Here is a 7,931-nt window from a genome sequence, read left to right on the forward strand (position 1 = left end):
ACATCCAGAAATCACTCCCATTTACTGTTTCAGCAAAATCAATCAAATACCTAGGAATAAAGCTGACCAAAGAAGTGAAAGACTTGTATGCTGAAAACTATGAGTCGCTACTCAAGGAGATAGAAACTGATACCAAGAAATGGAAAGATATCCCATGCTCATGGATTGGAAGAATAAATATCATCAAAATGAATATTCTCCCCAGAGCCATATACAAATTTAATGCAATACCCATCAAAGTTCCACCAGGCTTCTTTAAGAGAATAGAACAAACACTACAATCATTTATCTGGAACCTGAAAACACCTAGAATTGCCAAAACCATCTTAAGGAAAAGAAACAGAAATGGAGGCATCACACTCCCAGACCTTAAACAATATTATAAAGCCATCATCATCAAAACAGCATGGCACTGGAACAAAAATAGGCATACAGACCAGTGGAACAGAATTGAAAGCCCAGAAGTAAATCCCAACACCTATGGGCATCTAATCTTTGATAAGGGGGCCCAAAGGATTAAATGGAAAAAGGAGGCTCTCTTCAATAAATGGTGCTGGGAAAACTGGGTTGAAACATGCAGAAGAATGAAATTGAACCACTTTATCTCACCAGAAACAAAAATCAACTCCAAATGGATCAAAGACCTAGATGTCAGACCAGAAACAATCAAATACTTAGAGGAAAACATTGGTAAAACACTTTCCCACATACACCTCAAGGACATCTTTGATGAATCAAACCCAATTGCAAGGAAGACCAAAGCGGAAACAAACCAATGGGACTACATCAAGTTGAAAAGATTCTGCACATCCAAAGAAACTATTAAACAAACAGAGAGACCCCTCACAGAATGGGAGAAGATCTTCACATGCCAGACATCAGACAGGAAACTAATCACCAAAATATATAAAGAGCTCAGCAAACTTAGCCGCAAAAAAGCAAATGACCCCATCCAAAAATGGGCAGAGGAAATGAACAAAACATTCACCACAGAGGAGATCCAAAAGGCTAACAAACATATGAAAAACTGCTCTAGGTCACTGATTATCAGAGAAATGCAAATCAAGACAACACTAAGATACCACCTCACTCCTGTAAGAATGGCATACATCAAAAAGGACAGCAGCAACAAATGCTGGAGAGGATGTGGGGACAGAGGAACCCTTTTACATTGCTGGTGGGAATGTAAATTGGTCCAGCCTCTGTGGAGAGCAGTCTGGAAAACTCTCAGAAGGCTAGACATGGACCTTCCATATGACCCAATAATTCCTCTCCTGGGGTTATACCCCAAGGACTCCATAACAGCCAAACAAAAAGAGGTGTGTACTCCTATGTTCATAGCAGAACAATTCATAATAGCTAAAACCTGGAAGCAACCCAGGTGCCCAACACCAGATGAGTGGCTGAGAAAGCTGTGGTATATATACACAATGGAATACTATGCAGCTATCAAGAACAATGAACCCACCTTCTCTGACCCATCTTGGACAGAGCTAGAAGGAATTATGTTAAGTGAACAAAGTCAGAAAGATAAAGTGAGTATGGGATGATCCCACTCATCAACAGAAGCTGACTAAGAAGATCTGAAAGGGAAACTAAAAGCAGGACCTGATCAAATTGTAAGTAGGGCACCAAAGTAAAAACCCAGTGGTGAGGGGTAGGCATGTAGCTTCCTGGGCCAGTGGGGGATGGGAGTGGGCGGGAGGGATGGGTCACAGTCCTTTGGTGGTGGGAATGGTGTTTATGTACACTCCTAGCAAAATGTAGACATATAAATCAGTAGCTAATTAATATGAGAGTGGGAAATCAATTGTATGTCTCAAAGTTTCTCAAAAGACAAATTGAATCTTTTTAATATATAAGCTATGTATTTGATATGCGGACTCTCTCAAAAGCCTAGACCAAGTAGATTAGAAGCTTCCAATAGCACAGCTATATACAAGATACTAGGTACTGTCCAGCAAACCATAACAAAGGGACTTTTCAAAGTTAACCCAATTAACAAATAATGTGATGATAATATTAACTATTGTTTGTCTTTTTGATTGTCTTTTTGAACCCTAAGATAGCAGGAACCTCACATCTTCACTATAGAGCCCCTACTTCCCCCAGTCCTGGAACCCTTGGATAGGGCCCACTTTCCCGTATGCATCTCCCAATCCAAACCAAATAACATTGCATCTGCCGATCACAACCTAACCAAAGCAACGATTGCTATCTAAACATGCTTCACCTCAGAATGTATCCAGAGACTTCACGTGTGGAATGACAACCCTTCAGCTTCATTACTCGGGTGAGACCTTTCCTTTAATAGTACACTCTAATTTCATCTCAGGTAGTTCACTTTCTAACAAAGTCCCATAACCTAGATATACACCAGTTTCTGTGAGAGAGAGGTTATGTGCACACGTATCCATAAACTACTGCAAAATATATACCTGAAAGCAGAAGTACACTAGAGTTTGCAGTGAGTACCTCCCTAACACTTCCTCTCCACTATTCCAAGCTTGGGATCCATGATTGCTCAACAAATTTTTTGGCTTCATATGTTAACTCTCTTTTCAATCACCAGGTTCCAGATGCCACCAGGATGCTGGCTAGGCTTCCCTGGATTGAAGACCCCACCAATGTGTCCTGGAGCTCAGCTTCCCCAGAGTCACACCCTACTAGGGAAAGAGAGAGGCAGACTGGGGGTATGGACCGACCAGTCAACGCCCATGTTCAGCGGGGAAGCAATTACAGAAGCCAGACCTTCTACCTTCTGCAACCCTCAATGACCCTAGGTCCATGCTCCCAGAGGGATAGAGAATGGGAAAGCTACCATGGGAGGAGGTGGGTTATGGGGATTGGGTGTTGGGAATTGTGTGGAGTTGTACCCCTCCTACCTTATGCTTTTGTTCACTAATCCTTTCTTAAATAAAAAATTTTAAAAAAAAGAAAGAAAAAAAAAGAAAAAAATAAATAATTAAAAAGTAAAAAAAAAAAGAAAGTTGACTTTAAAAAGTCTCATCTATGAGACATCTTTTTCATGATATAACAGTGCTACCTTTGTTTTTTCAACTGAAGTTATCAAAATAGCAAAACCTTTTTAAAACTGAGAAAAAAAAGCAATAACATTTTTAAATAATTAGTATAAATAAACTGTTACAGAGCAATGATAATTTAAAAATATGTAATGTGTAATTCATATTTCCAATCAGTAAAAAGCAAACTACAAAGAACCTTAATGAAAAAATATAATGAAAATTCTAACAATTTGCTTAATTAAGTTAGTTCAAAGCTATTGATCATTCTCAGAAAAGTACATATTTTTAAGGTTTCAATTATTCCCAAATCCATTATACTTTTGATAAAACTACAACGGATTTTTTTCCATATTGACAAAATTGTTTCTAAATGAAATCTTAAATCACAAAGTTGTTAAATACAGAAACTTTCATGTTTCAGAGCAACTTTTCCTATTAGAATGTCAAAATATATTATAGAACTATACATCTGATAGTTTCTGGTCTGACATCCAAGTCCTTGATTGAGAAAGTAAATCCAGAATTCACTTTTGTGTTTGGTGAAATATAGTGGTTCAGTTTCATTCTTCTGCATGTTTCAACGCATTTTTTCCAACACCATTTGTTGAAGAGGCTCTGCTTCATTTAATAGTCTTGCCACCTTGGTAAAAAAATTATATGTCCATAGGTGTAGGGGGTTACTTCTGGGCTCTCAATTCTAGTCCACCAGTCAGTGTGTGTACTCATGTTCCAGTACCAAGCAGTTTTGATGACAATGGCCCTAATACATTTTGAGATCTGGGTGTGTGATGCCTCCAGTTCTGTTCTTTCTTCTCAAGATTGTTTTGGAAATTCTAGGTCTTTTCTGGTTCCAGATAAACATTTGTAGCATTTGTTCTATTCTCCTAAAATAAGCGTTGGGGTCTTTATGGGGACAGCATTAAATTTGTATCTGGCTCTGGGTAGTATAATCATTTTGATGATGTTAATTCTTCCAAGCCATGAACATGGAATATCTTTCCACTGCTTTGTGTCTTTTTCAATTTCCTTGAGTAGTGAATCATAATTTTCAGTATACAAGTCTTTCACTTCTTTTTAAGGTTTATTTTATTCTTTTTGTTGCTATAGTGAAAGGGATTGATTTCTGGATTTCAAATTCTCCTAACTTAGTGTTTGCATAGAGGAATGCCACTGACTTTTCAATGTTAATTTTGTAGCTTGATACCTTACTGAATTACCTGATGATTTGCAAAAGCTTCTTGCTGGATTCCTTAGGTTTTTCTATGTATACTATCATGTCACTTACAAATAGCAAGAGTTTGACTTCTTCTCTTCCAATCTGTATGCCTTTAATTCCTTGCTCCTGCTTGATTTCTATGGCAAGAACTTTCAACACTATGTTGATTTTTGTTTCTGATGAGATAAAGTGGTTCAATTTCATTCTTCTGCATGTTTCAACCCAGTTTTCCCAGCAACATTTATTGAAGAGAGCCTCCTTTTTCCATTTAATCCTTTGGGCCCCCTTATCAAAGATTAGATGCCCATAGGTGTTGGGTCTTACTTTTGGGCTTTCAATTCTGTTCCACTCGTCTATGTGTCTATTTTTGTTCCAGTACCATGCTGTTTTCATGATGATGGCTTTATAATATTGTTTAAGGTCTGGGAGTGTGATGCCTCCATTTCTGTTTCTTTTCCTTAAGATGGTTTTGGCAATTCTAGGTGTTTTCAGGTTCCAGATAAATGATTGTAGTGTTTGTTCTATTCTCTTAAAGAAGCTTGGTGGAACTTTGATGGGTATTGCATTAAATTTGTATGTGGCTATGGGGAGAATATTCATTTTGATGATATTTATTCTTCCAATCCATGAGCATGGGATATCTTTCCATTTCTTGGTATCAGTTTCTATTTCCTTGAGTAGCGACTCATAGTTTTCAGCATACAAGTCTTTCACTTCTTTGGTCAACTTTATTCCTAGTTATTTGATTGATTTTGCTGAAACAGTAAATGGGAGTGATTTCTGGATGTCTTCTTCTTCAGATTTAGTGTTTGCATAAAGAAATGCCACTGATTTTTGTACATTGATTTTGTACCCTGATACCTTGCTATATTGCCTAATAACTTCCAGTAATTTTCTACTGGATTCTTTAGGTTTTTCTATGTATACTATCATGTCACTTACAAATAGGGAGAGTTTGACTTCTTCTCTTCCAATCTGTATGCCTTTAATTCCTTGCTCCTGCTTGATTTCTATGGCAAGAACTTTCAACACTATGTTGAGTAATAATGGGGATATTGGGCGGTCCTCTATAGTACCTTATCTGAGGGGAAATAAGTTTTTCCCCTTGGCATATGATGCTATCTGTAGGTTTACTATACATAAACTCTACTATCTTTAGGAATTTTCCATCTATTCTCAGTTTTGCAGTGTTTTGATCATAAAGGGATGTTGTATTTTGTCAAAGGCTTTCTCTGCATCTATTGATATGACCATCTGATTTTCGGTTTTCCTTTTATTGATGTGGTGGATCATGTTGATTGATTCACGTATATTAAACCAAACTTGCATCCCTGGAATAAACCCCATTTGGTCACGATGAAAAATATTTGTCATATAATGCTGTATCCAGTTGGTTAAAATTTTGTTATATATTAGCATCTATGTTTATCAGAGATAGTGGTCTGTAGTTTTCTTTTTTGGTTGTGTCCCTATCTGCTTTTGGTATCAAAGTGATGTTGGCTTCATAGAAGCTGGAAGGGAGTATTCTAGTATCTTCAGTCTTTTGGAAGACTTTTAAAAGTAGAGGTATTAGTTCTTATTTGAAGGTTTTGTAGAATTCATTTGTAAAACCGTCTGGTGCAAGACTTTTATTCTTAGGAAGGTTTTTGATAACTATTTCAATTTCATTAGCTGTGATGGGCCTGTTCATGTTATCTAATTCCTCTTTACTTTATTTTGGAAGTTTGTAGGTATCTAGGAAATCATCCATTTTTTACAGGTTCTCTAGCTTGGTGGCATGTAGTTGTTCATAGAAGTCTCGCATGATATGCTGAATTTCTGCAGTGTCTGTTGTAATAGCTCCTCTTATTTATGATCTGATTTATTTGGGTCTTCTCCTTTTTTTTTGTTTTGTGAGACTGGCTAAATGTTTGTCGATTTTGTTCACTCTTTCAAAGAACCAACATTTCCTTTTGTTGATCTTTTCTTTGGTTTTCTTATTTTCAATGTTATTTATTTCTGCCCTACCTGTAGTTATTTTTGTCCTTCTGGTTTCTTTAGGGTTCCTTTGTTGTTCTTCTAGGTCTTTAAGATGTGCAATCAGGCTGTTTATTTCTGTCTTTTCTTATTTCCTAATGTGTGCTTGTACAGCTATGAACTTCCCTCTCAGTACTGCCTTAGCTCTTTCCCAAATATTTTGGTAGTTTGTGTCTTCATTTTCATTGAACTCTCAAAACATTTTGATTTCTTCCTTTACTTCCTCTTTGACTCAGTAGTTATTAAGTAGTGTACTGTTGAGCTTCCACATTTTGGCTCTATCACTTATCTTTTGTTGATTGTTAAGTGTTAGTTTAATTCCACTGTGGTCTGAGAAGATGCTTGGGATGATTTCAATGCTCTTGAACTTGCTGATGCTGTCTTTGTGGCCTAAAACATGGTCTCTCCTTGAGAATGACCCATGTGGACTTGAGTAGAATGTGTATTCCAGATTCTTAGGATGAATGACTCTGAAAATGTCCAATAGTTCTAGTTTATCTATCTCATCACTTAGCTCCCTCATGTCTTTATTGATTTTCTGCCTGGATGATCTGTCAAGTTGAAAGAGTGGGGTGTTGAAGTCCCCTACTATGACTGTGTTGCTGTTAGTATCTTGCTGTAGCTTTTTCAGTAGATGTTTGATATATTTAGATGGCTTCTCATTGGGTGCATAGATGTTAATGATTGTTAAGTCCTCTTGGTTGACTGATCCTATGAGCATTAAGTAGTGTCCATCCCTATCTTTTAAAATTGTATTTATTTTAAAGTTTATTGTGTCAGATATGAGAATAGCTGTTCCTGCTCTATTTTTTGGGTCATTGGCTTATGAGAGTTTTCCATCCTTTCACTTTGAGTCTATGTTTGTCTTGTTGAGTTAGGTGGGTTTCCTATAGACAGGATATTGTTGGGTTGTGTCTTCTGGTCCATCTTCCTACTCTGTGCCCTTTAATAGGTGAATTCAGCCAATTGACATTTTTTTATATCAAATATTGAAGATATTTTAATGCCATTCTTGTAGGTTTTTAGAGTTTTCTGATCTATGGCATATTTATTGTGTTCTTAAGCTTTTCCATAAGATTGAAGAAACAGGAATACTCCCTTCCGCCTTCTATAAAGCCAACATCACCCTGATACCAAAAGCTGATAGGGACAGAACAAAAAAGGAAAACTACAGACCAATATCTCTGATGAACATAGATGCCAAAATATTAAACAAGATCTTGGCCAACCAGATACAGCAACACATCAAAAAGATTGTTCATCACAACCAAGTGGGATTCATCCCTGGAATACAAGGCTGGTTCAACATCCATAAGTCAAACAATGTCATTCACCACATCAATAAAAGCAAAGCAAAAACCACATGATTATCTTAGATGCAGAGAAAGCCTTTGACAAAATCCAACACCCATTCATGCTCAAAACTCTACAAAAAATAGGAATAGATGGGAAATTCCTCAAGATAGTGGAATCTATATATAGCAAACCTACAGCCAATATCATACTCAATGGGCAGAAGCTGAAAGCATTCCCCCTCAGATCGGGGACTAGACAGGGCTGTCCACTGTCACCATTACTCTTCAACATAGTATTGGAAGTTCTTGCCATAGCAATCAGGCAAGAGAAAGCAATCAAAGCAATACAGATTGGAAGGGAGGAAGTCAAGCTCTCAC

Source organism: Erinaceus europaeus, chromosome 8, assembly GCF_950295315.1.
Source record: "Erinaceus europaeus chromosome 8, mEriEur2.1, whole genome shotgun sequence".
Classification (NCBI taxonomy): domain Eukaryota; kingdom Metazoa; phylum Chordata; class Mammalia; order Eulipotyphla; family Erinaceidae; genus Erinaceus; species Erinaceus europaeus.